The 16,628-nt window shown below is 33.0% G+C and overlaps 1 protein-coding gene across 1 annotated transcript in view; it reads left to right on the plus strand.

Moving 5' to 3' along the window:
* The first annotated feature begins 3,655 nt into the window (after nt 1-3,655).
* Nucleotides 3,656-16,628, plus strand: part of LOC142330863 (uncharacterized) — a 478,952-nt gene continuing 465,979 nt past the window's right edge. Inside the window, exon 1 of the mRNA XM_075376328.1 lies at nt 3,656-3,836. The gene's annotated coding sequence lies outside the window, so the exon portion shown is untranslated. The remainder of the gene's footprint in view (nt 3,837-16,628) is intronic.

Consider the following 16,628-nt stretch of genomic DNA (forward strand, 5'->3'; position numbering starts at 1 on the left):
ATTGTTTTACACATGTAAAAATTGGCAAGTGTTTTACACGTTAAGCGATTGTTTTGGGATTACGTTACATATAATGTTTGATCTTAAGAAATTAATCTTCAATCGGATTTTCGAAAAAAGTTTTATAGTTTTCAACAGAATATTTAATTCAATTCTCTTCATCATTGATATTATATTTACAATTTTTTGAAAGAATATATAATTCTCTTTTCTTTTTGAATATTTGAAGATAATTTAATCTTGATGAATTAAGAATCTTGTGGGTGGGAATATGAGAATGGACATTTTTTGGCGTATAAAAAATACCATAACTTACCGGGATTCGAACCCGGGACTTCATTATGAGAGGCCGAGACGCTACTAATCTACCACGGAGATCGTCACTTCAGTTCCTTTAATTTTATATATAGGTGTAATATTTTTTTTTAGTTTCCCGTCAAGATAGCTCTATAACAGAGATATAACTCAGTAAACCTGTAGCTTGAACCCACCGGGTTGGTCTTGTGGTGAAAGCGTGTTCCCAAATCAGCTGATTTGGAAGTTGAGAGTTCCAGCGTTTAAGTCCTAGTAAAGGCAGGTGTTACTTTTATATGGATTTGAATACTAGATCGTGGATACGGTGTTCTTTGGTAGTTGGGTTTCAATTAACCACACATCTCAGAAATAGTCGACCTGAGACTGTACAAGACTACACACTTCATTTACACTCATACATATCATCCTCTGAAGTAATACCTGAACGGTAATTCCCGGATGCTGAACAGGGCAAAAAAGGAAGAGCTGTAGCTCAAGAAGGGAAAGTATTGTAATCGGTTCAATTTCAGCATCGGATCTTGACGTTTTGACACCCTAAGGAAGCCCAAAATTTTTCCGGATGTTAATATTCGTATTTAAATGTATTTGTTCGGTGTTGGTCTTCTAAATTACTTATATCTCCAGAACTGCTTGACCGATTTTGTGCAAACTAGGTCAGATTACTAATTTATTTGGGGCATTGATGCTATTAAATTTTCAACTTAAAAGGTCAAAAAGGTGTGGCTGTAAAAGGTCACCCTCAGTATCTCTAGATTTCATCCAATTAAGGTAAAATTTTCCTTAGTCACATTTGTTAACAATTAAAAAATAAAAATATGTGCAAAGACGTTTGTAAAATCGTATGCTCACCCAAAAAATTCTCAAAACTACTGCTCTGTTGTGAGGTCACAGGTGAGTGGTAGAATTAAATAAATGAATAATATTTAAAGTGTAAAAAAGTAACTCTGTCCGGCTGGGTCTCGAACTCGATCGCCCGATTTACTCGGTACCTGGTGCGTTAAACCTCGCAGTTACACCAGTCCGCCGATTGTACAAGCGAAATTTGTTCTATGTAAGTTGTGAAATTATATTAGTTAGTGCCGTCGCCGCAAGTGCGACTAGTTAGTGCCGCACCATTAGTACCGTTAGTGCCGCTAGTGCCGTCGCCACACCTGTGCGAATTAAATACAGTGTGCGTGCGCGTTTTATTTAGAATCATTGAATCAAATAAACGAAAAAATATTATATTTAAATAAAATGATAAATATTTTAAATTAAGTTGTGTGTAAGACGTGCATAAGAAAAAATCCATATTTGTAGGACTTTCCCAGAACAGGGCTTAAGCCGCGTGATAGGAAAGTCCTACAACTGTGTTGTAATGTGAAAAACTGTGTTTTTTTAAATTTATTCAGAAGGATAACGCGAAAAAACAATTTCGATTTTCTTCATAGGCGCTTTAAAAAGTACTTTACTTTGGCAAATTGGTTACCTACATTGCTCATATATCCAAAATAAACTTTTTAAAAACATTGACCCCTCATCTCTTAAATAAAAATTATATGTTTTTTTATATGTTCTCTCTCCTTTTGGTTGTAATACTTAATTTTTTTTTTTTATGAATTCATCCTCAGTATCTCGAGATTTCTCCTAGTTAAGGTCATATTTTTTTTCCGGAACATATGTTAACTATTAAAAAATAACAATATTTGGAAAAAAAAATAGTTTTGCAAAATTGCACCCATCCCAAAAAATGGTGTTTGAGTTGTCCGCTACGTTGGAACGTTACAGGTGAGCGGTAGAATTAAATATAAATGGATAATATTTAAACTTTAAAAAAGTAACTCGGTCTGGTCGGGTCTTGATCTCGATCTCCCGGTCGACTCAGTACCTGGTGCGCTAAGTCTCGGGGCTACACCAGTCTGCCGACCGTACAAGTGAATTTTTTTTACGTAAGTTGTGAAATTACATTAGTTTAGTTTTTGCCGATTGTCGCCGTTACTACCGCCACACCCGCGCGGTTTACTTAAAAATAAACTAAAAAATATTATATTTAAATAAAATGATAGATAATTTAAACTAAGTTATGTATGTAAGCCGTGCATCAGAAACCAGCCACAGTTGTAGGACTTTCCTGGAATGCGGCTTTAGCCGCGTGATAGGAAAGTCCTACAACAGTGTTTCCATCAGATTTTTTTCAAATAATCTATTTCTCTTTTAGAATATTTGAGGATGATTTTTTTTCTTGATGATTACGAAGCTTGTGCATATGAATATGAGAATGGAAATTTTGTAGCATATAAAAACACCATACCTGACCGGAAGTCGATCCCGGGACCTCAGTCTGAGAATCTGAGACACTAACTTTGTGCCACGGAGACCGTCTGTTTAGTTCGTTATAGGTGTAATGTATATTTTTTTAATGTTCCGAGAAGTTTTCTTTGGTGTTTTTCTAGTCTTTTTTTAATGTTAGTACTGTGAGATTTAGTTTAATTGAATCAGGTATATTTTATTACTACTTTATTGCTAGAATAAAAACCAGGAAAGGTTTTTGTTCATTTTTAATCACACTATTTTTTTTTTTTTTTTGCTTAAATCTTAAAAGGAATTATAAAACCAAATTTTCGAAAAAAGGGGACACTCCCCTTTTTTAGGTACTATAGTTTTTAGGGTATGAGGAGTACGAAAACACCATTCACTTAAATCTCTCTCTCTCTCTCTCTCTCTTTCTCTCTCTCTCTGTGTGTCTGTGTATGTGTGTGTGCAACACACACACACTATTGCGTCAATTATATTGAAATTTATTTATACTGCAGTGGTGTAACCGAGTTTGTTTGTACTGGTGAAAATTTAGTGAAGATTGGTTGAGCCGTTCTTGAGTTACGCTCAGTTTTAAGGACGAAAAAATTTGAGCCGGGCAAGTTAGAAACATGGTTCATTATCATTCTCCAAGTTGGAAGGTTGTCGTTTCTTTATCTCCGGTATCTATTGTTAGCAATAATAAATCAATTTAAAAAAAATATATTAAAATATTAAAACCAAATTAAAAAGTGGCGGCTCGCTCTGTGGAACTGCAGCACCGCTATTTCCACTTGATATTATCAATAACGTTTAATATGAGTCATTGTTTCTTTAATGCTTTCTTTATACTTGTTACAATATATAATCCGTAAACTTAATGTCAGTAGCCATTCTCCCAGTTTATGGAAAAAAAATCTTTGTACGGAACTTTGCACTTTACAGTTCCAGCGCCGTGGGGTTTTGCTGTTGTGCGCATGCGCACATTGGAGCTGCTCGCGAGGCTGCGAGGGAGGGAGCATTGTCGTTCTCGCAGTGCCGACCCTGGCCTGTTGGTGGAAGGTAGTTTTTATTATTCTGCGTGTGTATGGAACGTTCCTTGTTCGTTCCCTTTTCTAGTTTAATCGGTGGAAGGAATATGAAAGTAGTTTAGTTGTTTTTTCAGTAGTGATCACAATGTGGCGGAAAGCAAGAGGTGTTTGAGTGCCAATTTTGTCGAAAAACACGCTGGAATGGTGAAAGAGAAGGTAGTAAAAACTAATTCTGTATTTGTTTCTTTGTACTTACAAATTTAAATTAAGCACTATTGGACGGTAGTGTTTTTAAGCGGACATTTTATTAATTTATTCGGTTAAATCGAAAACGGGTTTTAAGCACAATGTGCTTAAAAACTGTATAAAAAACGGTATACAATGTGCACCATTTTCTTGAATGTGATAAAGTGTAGAATTAGATTATTAACCTGTTTCCAGCTATTCTATTTGATTAATATTTTCTCGGTTCTTTTATTTTACAGAAAATTTTAACAATGACCTTTAAAAAAACCCAGAAAATTTTTTTTGGAGCAGCACCCTTGCTAATTTTAGCCACGAGCGGCCACTGAAATTAAGTTAACGATAGTCCGGTCCTCGTGTGCTGAACTATGCAAGATTTTTTTTAGTTCTTCCAGTTAACATAGTAAACATAATAAAAACTTTTTTCAAAGGGAATTTTGTGGGAGGGGGAATAGAAAAAACTAGCAAAATATAGTTTTTTGAATATTTAAAAAAAAACTTTTGGTTTATTTAAACATTTATTGATAATTTTACAATAAAACTTCGTTATTAATTACCCGCACTCTTTAAAAGAAATCTTACGTAACTTTTTCAGCGGTATAAAAATAAATAACCAACGCCAGGAAAGTATAACAAATTCTGTTGTCAGCTTTTTTATTTAATCCCATTGAGATGTATAATTTTATTATTTATTTATAGTTCTGATTGAGGTCAATTTTTTTTTGTATTTAATATAGAGATGTAGCAAACCATACGAATTATCATTTTAATAAATTGGCACGTGTGAATATGTGATGTAATACTCTTTGTAAAAAAAAAGCCCCGCAGTTATTTATCTTTTAACTTACTCTGTATATGTGAAATGATTTGTTTTTAGTGTCATGTCAAATGAATATTACGTAACGAGTGAGTATATGGATATTTTTTATTTTTATTTTTATAACTGTATTACATATATATATATATATATATATATAATTTTCTGTTTTTAATACGTTATATAGTTACGTAATAAAATAATATTATCGTTTATTTATTTACTTAATTCTTTATTTAAAAACATAACATATAAAAATTATTGTATTGACCCTACCACACACAGTTGTAATATGTAATCTATTTTTCTCCCTACCGCTTTTAGTCACCGTTTATTATCTCATAAATAACAACGTACTAAAGCATTGATGTGACGTAATCATTTATACTCTGTAAACCACCATCTATCCAGCCATTCATTCCATTACTTTCGTCTGCCATTCTATACCGCCGTCCTTCATAGGCCTTTTCTATTATTGTCATTCTCTCCTTATTTTAACATTTACGACGCATCCCTCCTCCACTGCATTATTCAACAAAATGGAATCTCATCCGGGCAGATCATTGTACTTAATGAATAATAGCTGTTAGTAATAGTTAAGTTGTAAATTAACGTAAAGACTAAAATAACGGTTTGTTTAATATTATCGTTGTCATTAGTTTTAGTAATATTAGGCATTAATGTTTAAATACTTAATAATGTGGTAATTTAAATAAAAATAGATTAGATTAAGTTTTAAAATTATCAAACCTTTTTAAAGTGTTTTTTAACTACGTAAATATTTTAGTTATTTCTTTTTAAAAAATGTAACCTTTTATTGATTTTCTAAAATTTGTAAGTAGTTTTTAAGACTTTACTTTCTCTTTTTTTGGTGAACATATCAAAAATGGGGTATCGATTTTTTTTCAATTCTTTATGTTTTAGCGTCCAACTACACCAGGCATGGCCAACATACGGCCAACGAAAATTTTTTCAATGTTAGTTTTTTTTGTAAGCAATTGAATAATGGAAATTTAAAAAAGCTTGCGAAGAAATCTTTAGTAATCTACAGCTCAACTTATATTTGTGAACGAATGTTTTCTTTAATGAAAGTACAAAAAATTACGTAATAAAATTTTGTTTATTTAAATAAATCGTTTTTGTATTTAACATTTTTTAATTTTAATACAGGGTTATCATAAAAGAATTGTGCAGTTTCAGTAATTCATAGGAGGATTGTAGGGTAATTTCTAGATGTTATATTGGTATCCCTGAAAGCCTCCAACCCAAAAGTTTGTTTATCAGCCGTTGTAACCACAACGTCAGTTCTTGTATTGTTGTTGCGGTGAGTTTAGTGAGTTACCATGTTCTCGGATAAAGACAAAGCAAAGTGTGTTTTATTGATGGCTGAATTAAAATCCGTAATTTTAGTTCGACGTGAATTCGGAACAGATCCACCATACAAAAATAACATAACACGTTGGTTCAAACAATTCGAAGCAACTGGATCAGTTAAGAAACAGAAATCAACCGGCAGACCAAGTGTACCAGACGAAACGGTTGAACTAATTATACAATCAGCAATTAGAAGTCCTGGAAAGTCCATCCCCCGTCGAAGCGTCGAATTAGGTATTCCAAAATCAACAGTTCCCAAAGATAACATAAAAAACTGAAATTACACACGCTTATAAAATACAGATACTGCAGGAATTGAAACCCGATGATGGTGTAAAACGTTACAATTTCGCTGTTGTTATGTTGGACAGAATAAGTGAAAACGAATCATTTTTAGATGATATAATTTTTACAGACGAAGCTACATTCCATGTTAATGGATATGTTAACAGACACAATTCACGAATATAGGGCTCTGAAAACCCACACGCAATTATTGAGAAACAACGCGATTCGCCAAAAGTTAATGTTTGGTGTGGTGTGATGAAAAATCGTGTAATAGGGCCTTTCTTCTTTGCTGAAAAAACAATTAATGGAGTTGTGTATCTTGAAATGTTAACCGATTATTGCTTTCCTCAGCCGGAAGAACTTGAAAACATGCATCGACTTCATTTCCAACAGGATGGTGCTCCCCCGCACTTCAATGCATTGGTCACGGACGCTTTGAACGAAAGATTTGGAGATCGATGGATAGGTCGGCAAGGACCCATACTTTGGCCTCCAAGGAGTCCAGACCTGACACCATGCGATTGTTTGTTTCTTGTGGGGGTACATCAAAAGCGTTGTTTATACACAAAAAATTCGTGACCTAAACCACTTAAAAAACAGGATTAATGAAGTAATGACAACCATTAACGAAGAAATGTTAACTAATGTTTAGAGAAAAGTTGAGTATCGTTTGGACATTTGTCGAGCGACTAAGGGCGCACATATTGAAATTTATTAATTATGTAAAAAAATGTTTGAGACGACAAATTTGAAAAATGAAAAACAAACTGTAGGTAATCTTTTTTTAATTTAAACCATATTCAAAACCGCACCATTCTTTTATGATACCCTTGTATTTCGTTCGGCCCGTGAAAAAAATATTCTCTTTCCAATTCGGCCCGGAGGCAAAAACTGTTCGTCACGCCTGAACTAGACTATCTACGAGAGGATATCTCTAAAGTAAAGACAATTTTATTGTAAAAAATATTTATTCTGAAAACTTTATAAATATTTTTTATTTCTCTTAAAATACATACCTTATACTTATTCAGTATATAATCGCTACCTACATGAATTCAGATTTTTGTCGTAGCGATACACCATCTTCAATTTACCCTCGTCGAATTCTTCTGCTGCCAGTCAGTCCATTTAGCCACTGAACAACAGCATTTTTAAGTTCATCGTCACTCGCGAATTGCTTACCCATAAAAAATTCTTTCAATTTCCCAAATAAATCAGAAGGAGATAAGTCCGGATTATATAATGGGTGATCGTAAATTTCCCATTCAAATTTTGTAAGTAAATCACGTTTCGGAACCCACAACATGTGGACATGTATTATCATGCAGCAGGGCGACGCCGTCGGTCAGCCTCCTACGTCGCCGATTTTGAATTGCGCGCCGAAATTTACGTAGAGTTTCGCAGTAAATTTCTGCGTTTATAGTCGTTCCTTGTGGCATGGACTTAATCAGCAGTATGCCAAACAGATCTTAAAAGACTGTGGCCATCAGTTTGCGTCCAAATGGCTGTGGTTTGATCTTTGTCGGTGTGGTTGGTGATTGAGGATGACGCCATTCACTTGACTGTCATTTTTTTCTTGTGTTATACGAAATCCATGTTTCATCGCCGGTAACAATTAAATTAAGGAACTCATCATCTTTTTCTGTGTAGCGTTTCAAAAATTCCAAAGCAAATTCCATTCGGATTTTTTTGTGACGTTCCGCTAAGATGTACGGCACCCAACGTTCACTAACCTTTGAGAAGCCTAAATGGTCAACAACAAAGTGACCGATAACAGCTTTTGAAACATCAGGAAAAAGAAGGGCGAGGTCGGAAATCGTTGAGAGACGATCTTTTCTGATTTCATCATCGACGCGTTTCAACAGGTCTTCGGTGATTACCGAATGTTCTTCATCATGCACATTAATTCTGTTATTTCTAAACCTTTCACACCATTTTTGGACGTTTCTTTCATTCATTACATTATCGCCGTACACAGCGACTAACTGCCTATGAATTTCAGCCGGCTTAATGTTTTTTGATGGTTTAAAACATCTATGACTCCACGTATTTCACAGTCGACGGCAACATCGATTTTACTATTCATTTTATAACGTTATAACTCACACTAATCAAAGGTACTGCAATGCGACTACTTACAGTACAGTGTTTACATTACTAGCGTGGCCATGAACACAGGTTCGCCAACCTTAAGGAGAGAAATTTCCCAGCGGTCTTTACTTTAGTGATATCCCTCGTAGATCAAAAACACATATGAGGACTGGATATGATACATATGCAAAGTACCACAAATCAAAATTTTCAGGAAACACAAACTATTGTTTTTATCAGTTCACAGTAATACTGCGGTGATCCAGTCTAGCATGAACATCATACTTTTAGGTAGACGCTTAGTAATCCATAAAATTCCACATTCCTATTAAAGAGCCTGATTTTATAAAAGAACAAATATATGCCATATACAATTACATCATAATAGTTAAAAATATTAAGTAAAATTCAGAATGAAGTTATAAGTGCCACTGAATTTACTTATACAATGTTTTATTTATTTATTGATTGTTGTTTTTACAAGTATTATGTAAAACTAAAGATCTAAATTGAATTATTAAAAAATAAATTTCATAAAAATTCAAAAGTTAGAAATTATTAAAAATCTTACAATAAAAATTAAGTTATCAATTTTAATAAAAGTCATGGTATTGAAACAAACATAATTTATCCAGTTTAAATGTTTTTCACCATTTATCAAATTTATATGATACTGTTTATCCAAATCTTTCATGTACGGCAACATTTTCTTTAAATCAATTAACTTTGCCGCAGATATACCTGCAGCTAAACAGAAAACGGAAGATGTGCTTGGACAGAAAGCACCTGAAATATAGTATCTTTGATATCTGAAATTGTCTGTCCTTTTTTAAGATCGTTCAGTATTATCGTGTTTCAAATTCAATGAATTGTTTCTTATAAGCTATAGGTGTCAGGTTTTCAGCTACATGTATCAAATTAAAAAAATCATGACTATTTAATTTAACTAGTATCAGTTGATGTTCAAATTTTTCCGTAGCAATTAAGTTACATAAATCTTTTGGCGTTCAACTTAATTATTTCCAAGTTTTAAAAGATATGAAGCCATTTTGCTACTAACTTTCATGCCAAATGCAACAAAATGCAGTATCATTGTTATCCATAAAACACCAAAAATTATAAAAATTCAATATTGTATTACATATTTGATGGGATAAAATAGGAAGATGAATGATTTGCTGCAATTCCATTGATAATACAATGTAATCACACTTGATTTTTTGCTTCTACGTAGTCCTCCTCAATCATACCGTTCAAGGTTCTTGTATAGGCCCTATGATGAATATATAAAGTAATTTTGGCCCCAGATGAATTAAGAGTATTAGCTTTAATACGAATGTTAAGCTTGTTACAAACTGAACAGATATCAACTTTTGGGCGGTGAAAAACAAATTTAGGATTAAATGACAGAAATATTTTATTTCTGTTCCCGTTTATCGTGAAGTTCACTTTTCAAAATTATTTCCATTGTTAAAGCAAAATAAACTGATAAAACTATTTTTAGGTAATATTTCTAGAAAACACATTTTCCCCCTTTAAACTCTGAATTTAAAAAATCCTTTCTTAGAGTGCACTTACACCGCAAGAAGAACTTTTATACAAATTTTTATAAATTTATCTTCAGTGGTTTTTGCTGAGCGCTGATTTTGAATCAGTCACTTGATTTATTTATATATATATATATATATATATATATATATATATATATATATAATCTTGTAAGTATCCTTGTATGTATAACTGTCCCAGGAGATGCTGACCAAACTTAAGGACTGATTCAGAACACCACAATAAACAAAAAGTAAAATGTTAATGTGGACCAATTCCTTATCTTGCTATGTTTTCCCCTCTGTCAGCCATTTTGTTTTTTCATAAAAATTTATATTTAAGAACAGAATTTGAAAATTTTTGAAGATAAATTTGAAAATTTTGTCTTTATAGAAATTATAAACCATGAAAATATTTTAATCATTAACAGCTCTATAAATATTAGTTTTATCGAATTAAGTCTGATTAAATAAAATGTTAAGCCTTTTATTGTTAACAAAATAATATCTCATTTATTCATATCGGTCGATAAACAACTGAATTATAGCCGAAATTGATAAAATGGATCGCAAAAATTTTACGATTCTAGATTAGATGGCATAATCTTTGTAATTCAGTTTAACGATTTCAACCGTATCTCATTCGATTTGCACAAATGAAATATCATTTTGTTTAAATAAAAGGCTTAACATTTTTTTTTTTTTGTAATAAAACATAATTCGATAAAAATGAATATTTACGGAATTATTAATGATTAAAAAAATTTAATGGCCGCAGTTTTGTTACAGAATGGCTGATACTGGAAAAATGAAGCGAGGTAGGGAATTTTTACACATGAATTTATTTTGTTTCTTTGTTTTGATATTGTAAATCAGTAGTCCTTTATGTTTGCCGAATCTATCTCTCGGGATACTCCGTTTATGTAAACATCCCAACATTGTTGATTACATTTGAATAATACATCGATTGTTAATTAATTTATTGAGTTTAACGCTTATTGTAATAATTTATTGGCTTTGAAAACGCTCTCAAAATGGGAGTGGAAATAATAAAACAAGAAAAAAGAAAAGAAAGATGATATCTGAATTTAAAGCTGCTATAATGTTTAACTAATTTATAAAAGAAAATCACTCACTCTTTCTCTCTCTCTCTCTCTCTCTCTCTCTCTCTCTCTCTATATATATATATATATATATATATATATATATATATATATGTTTATATATATATATATATATATATATATATACATATATAAAGAAGAGTGATTTTGTTTGTTCGGGATAAACAATAAAACTACTTGATTAAATCGCAACCAAATCTTTATCCATGTTTCTTGGCATAACTGAGAAGGTTTATTTAGATAAATGAGCATTTCATCTCGAAAAATTTCGAAGAACCAATCGATCGATTGCTTTCAATTTTCAGGATACATTCGTATTATACTACGGAAGGTTTTAAGCCTCAGACCAAGGCCCTAACTTCCTTGAAGGTTAAAATATATAAAATGATTCATTATTTCTTCACCCCCAAGGAAGATAAAGTTGTAAATTAAAGATATTCATTAGGGAAAAAAATAATTAATCCTCTTACTTTATTATTATATTTCTGCCTCTGTGGCATAAAAATGAATTTTTCGTCGTCAAAGTTGTGTGTACTTTAGTTACCGTAGCTACTGTTATTCTGAATTTAGAGCCTATCTGCACAGGTTCCAGCTACGTACAGACCATGGGTGTGTCTACTGCGGAGATGTAGATACACCTTCTTCGGCTGTGAAAGTTGGTTACCGCTACGGAGACATTTCGGGGTCCTCCAACTGACGCCGGACAATATGCTGAAGTATATGCTCAGGAGCGAAAGGGAGTAGTTTACAATAGTATAACTAGTCACAAGGACTCTAAGAGAGAAGGAACAAAGAGAACAGCTGAACAGACAGAAAAACGAAACGGGAGGCAGCCAATATGTCTAGAGTGCCTTGGCTACCACACTCCAATATGGTGTCGGGGCTCCCAGATGATGATATGTAGATCCTCTAGGAAAGCTCGAACAGCCAGCAAAGACCTCAAGGAGTGAGGTAAAGATACCGGACCGGATAGCGAGGGGGAGACAGACAGCTCTCTGCGAAGTCGGCGTTCGTTCTTGCTTGCATGGATGGGCGACGGTGATGATGCACCAGGACTCTGTACACCCTGAGCTCGAAGTCACCTCCCGGGGCTCACAAGTGCTTAAATGCGGTTCCGGCCTCGGGTGGAGGGCTGGTGAGGAGGAGGTTAAGTCGGTAGGGCGCAGGCTACATACGCAACAGCATCCGCAGAACCTGTTAGTGAACCCCACAATTTGTCCGTAAATGGGATTACTTTACTCCCTTCACCAGAGGAAAAAGCTACTATTATTCTGTCTTATATAATTTAGTTTCTTTTTCAGGTTTCTGTAAAGGTTGAGTACTTAAATTGTTATTTATCAGTATTATTCTCACAATCATGAGGATAACGAACGGGTGTTCAAGGCGCCGTCCCCCTGCAACACGGGAATGGCGAACGAAGCGAGCTCTGCGTTGCTGAGGTAGGCCCCGAGAAACCCCTGAGTTGGTTCAGGGGTTTGCCGGGGCCCTGAGGGTCCAGATTCTAGCTAGACGGGCCGGCTAGTATATATATAAAAAAGAACACGGCGTGAGCGATTTATAATCAGCGCCCAACAAAAATACTGAAGATAAAAATTTGTGTACACGCTCTTTTTACGGTATATGTGTACACTAAGACAGGATTTTCTTTGAATTCCGAGTTTAAAGGGATAAAATGAGTAACAATGAAATTTACTTTTTTTTTAATTTCTCGGTAACAAATGAATATATCAACTTGATTTTTTGTGTGTTTAATCTTTATGTGAATATCTAAAAACCATTTTCAAGTTCTTTTTGAAAAGTCGAGTTTAAAGGGTTAAATTGTGATAAAAATAAATTTTACTATTTTTTTCTTCTAGGTAACAAATGAATATATTAACTTGATTTTTGTTTGTGTGATTTCAATTGGTATCTAAAACCATTTTCTGTATTTTTTGAAATTCGATTTTGAAAGGGGCGAAGAAAAACAAAAAAAATGTTGACCAATGATTGCTAGTTTTCCCTATTTCCGACTATACTAAACGAGATATTCACTCGATTTGGGGTTACAAATACTCTGATAGGTATCCAAAAACCATTTTCGGGTATTTGAATTTCAATATTTTAACGGAGCTAGAAAACCATAGTGTTTTTAACATTTTTTCCGTTTTATTCTGTTGCTATTGAATCAGTCTTTATGATATTTGGTAACATTGTGATGATAATTTATTTTTTTAATTCTTTTATTTTCCTGTTTAGCCTTCGGGAATTACCGATCAGGTATTACTTTAGAGGATGATATGTGTGAGTGTAATTGAAGTATAGTCTTGAACAATCTCAGTTCGACATACATTAGATGTGTCGTAAATTGAAACCCAACCACCAACGAACACCGGTATCCACGATCTAGTATTCAAGTCGGTATAAAAGTAACTGCCTTTACTAGGAATTGAACGCTGGAACTCTCGACTTCCAAATCGGCTGATTTGGGAAGACGCGTTCACCACTAGACTAACCCGGTGGGTTGCTTTTGTAATTCTTATTATGTATTTCGCGAGCGACAACGCGGCGGCAAATTTAAAAACAAATTATTAGGTCCTGTCCTGATCAAACTGTTTTGAAGAAATTACAGACAGCACACTCACAGTTTTTATAAAATGAATAGGCATTAATTTTCATTTTACTTATATTCTCACAAGCATGAGTTTCATGAACAGTGGGGTACAGGTGGTAAAGTCCCCTTGCTAGATGGAAAGGGCGAGCAAAGCGAACAAACATTCCTTTACTGCGACGGGAAACGCAAGTTACCTTACAGAGCAGGCGAAGTCGCGACGGGGATGCTAGTGTAGGTATATACAATATATATATAATCAAATTTCAACCTGTTATATTTTATATTATTTTTTTAAGTGTTCATTTAATAACAAAAATCGCATCATTTCCATTTAAATAAAAATGTGAGAAAATACGTTTTCTTCTCCACTTCTTTATTTTCTCGGTGAATATAACTAGAGTAGCTATATTAAAGGGGAAAGTATGATCATGTCAAAAACGGGAGTATAGGTTTTTTTACGTTTTAGGGTCAAACTAATCCATCTAGATCAAACAATCATATGTATGTACGTATGTTTGTCGCACTGCTTTTGGCCTTATATCTCAGGATTGACCAAACTACATTTCTTGAAATTTGGCTCAAATATTTTTGTATATATGGTATTTTTTATATTATTTTTATTTTTTTCAGTATTCGTTAAGGGAGTCGTGGATATCCCAAAAATAATTTCAATTTTTTTTTTTTTAGAGTCATTGCAAAGAAAAGTTTATTAAAGCAAATTTGTTACCTACAATGCATATATAAATGATCAAAAGACGTTTATTTCAAAAAATTCGTTGTCTTCTCTTAAAATTACAATATTATTCTTGTTCGTTTGCTGTATCTCCCTTCGGTTGACATATTTTTCAAAATGTTTTGATTGTTTATACTTCATGATACAGGTGATCATTTGAAAAGTTACTATATTTATTATTCAACAGCTATCAGTCGCATCGTGTTGTTGTTTGCAGCCACGTATATCATTCTCGCGAGGAGCTTTTTTAAATTATTTTCAAAGTGTTGGAATTCATCTTCTCGCTACACCTACCCCAACTATAAAATCTTAAATAGCAAAGGTAACATTTGATTACATTACTTGACAATCCGAAAAAATTAATGAATTTTGTTGAAAAGAAAATTAAAATTCGCGCACCCCATCGATCGGTAGGTGCGAAAAACCATTGGAGGTAGTATTGTTTTTAAATTTCAGTCCAACAAAAATAACTATAAAATTACGTGAAATAACTTGAAATAATCATAATCTGTGGATTAAAACTGTAAAAATTATTTTTAAACTTACCAACACAAAATTTCGTCTTTAAATCTTTTCTAAATTTTAAAGGGCTGAAAACTTATTTTTTTTAAATGAGGCGATATAGTTTGTGACACCTCGTTCGAAGGTCCTTTGAATGACAAGTAATTTGGTACAAAGAAAATAAATATTAGTTCACTGGTATTGATTTTATGATTAAATATGTTTTTTGTTTTTTTTTTTTAATTATGTTGTGATAGTGCCCAAAGCATTAGGTCTGAAATCGTCCGTTCTTCTTTAAAATTTGGGTTTTCGGTTTCTCCACCATTGAAAAAACGTACCAATAAACATAGCATTATAACATCAGGTAGACATACAAAAATCCCTTTCGGGAGAAGTAGATTTAACCGGTGCTAAGAAAGGGATAAAAAAGATTTCCACCTTAAAGTTAAGAAAAATTTCAAATTTAGTCAATACGACAATGGCTGAATTTGAAAAAAAGTTTCACTTGTTTAGCATACGACAAGCCCTATCTTCTTACAATTCCAGCAATATTTTAGTCATCCTTTGCCGTAAGTGTTGGTAATATCAAAAATTATTTAAAGGTTTTAGGTAATGTTTAGAGGACTAACGACCACTTTAAACCGATTCGATACTGTGCCTATTAAGGAAGGTATGATTTTTTTGTCTTCGAAACTCCATTTTTTCCATCCCCTGGGCCAATAATTGGTGATGTCAAAAAACTTTACTAAGATAAGTTTTAGGCCCTTATCGAAAGAATAGTAGGAATTTTAAACGAATTCAATATTTTATTTAATAAGAAACATATAGCGATATTTTGTTTTTTCGAAAAAAAACCCCTCCATTTCCATCCCCATTGTCCGATTTTGCCCATTAACGAACTTGATCGACTTTTGGGTCGTTATATATTATATATCAGTTTGAAAGTGATTGGCGCAAAATTACGGCATTTATCGTGTTTACAAGAAAGTGAAATATATATTTATAGAAATGCATCTATAACCTTTTGAGCTGACGGTTGTTTTGCGGTCTGGGGAAGCTTTCTCATGAAATCTACCTCATAACTAATAATGGATACTTCTTTGCTGGTAACATGATGAAAAATTGAGTACCAGATAAGTTTTGTTTTAGATTTAGATTTTTATTTTTTGATAAAAATTCTTGATCATTTGTTTTAACGATTAATTTTATTTTTTAATTAATTTTCTCTTATGAAAATATCAGTTTATTGTCTTTCTATAACTAAATAATAGTAATACTAAGTATATAATAGTAGTTTGCATAACGTAACAAAACGATTGGATTATTAATTTATATAGAGTTACTGTAATCAGTAAATAATAATAACAATAGAATTGGTTAATTCGTTATCTAGGTTAGTTATTGCAAAGTTATACAGAAACACATTAAAGTAAATAACGTTTAAGTTATTGTTGTATATTATTAGTATATATTCTGTATTGTGTTTTAGTATAGTGATGTATTTAGCTTGTAGTAATGTGAACTCCAATGCTGTAATAGTTTAGATTGAAGCTGGGGGTTAGTTGAGGGGTTGTGAGTGGGGTTTGGTAAAGGAGGATAGAATTTAAAGGGATTGCTGGGTAGTTGGGAGAGTTAGTTGAAACAACAGTGGTTATTAAGTTATTAATTATTCGATAATCAATTCAGGTTGTTCTCTACAC

Source organism: Lycorma delicatula, chromosome 10 (assembly GCF_047948215.1).
Source record: "Lycorma delicatula isolate Av1 chromosome 10, ASM4794821v1, whole genome shotgun sequence".
In the NCBI taxonomy this organism is placed as follows: Eukaryota; Metazoa; Arthropoda; class Insecta; order Hemiptera; family Fulgoridae; genus Lycorma; species Lycorma delicatula.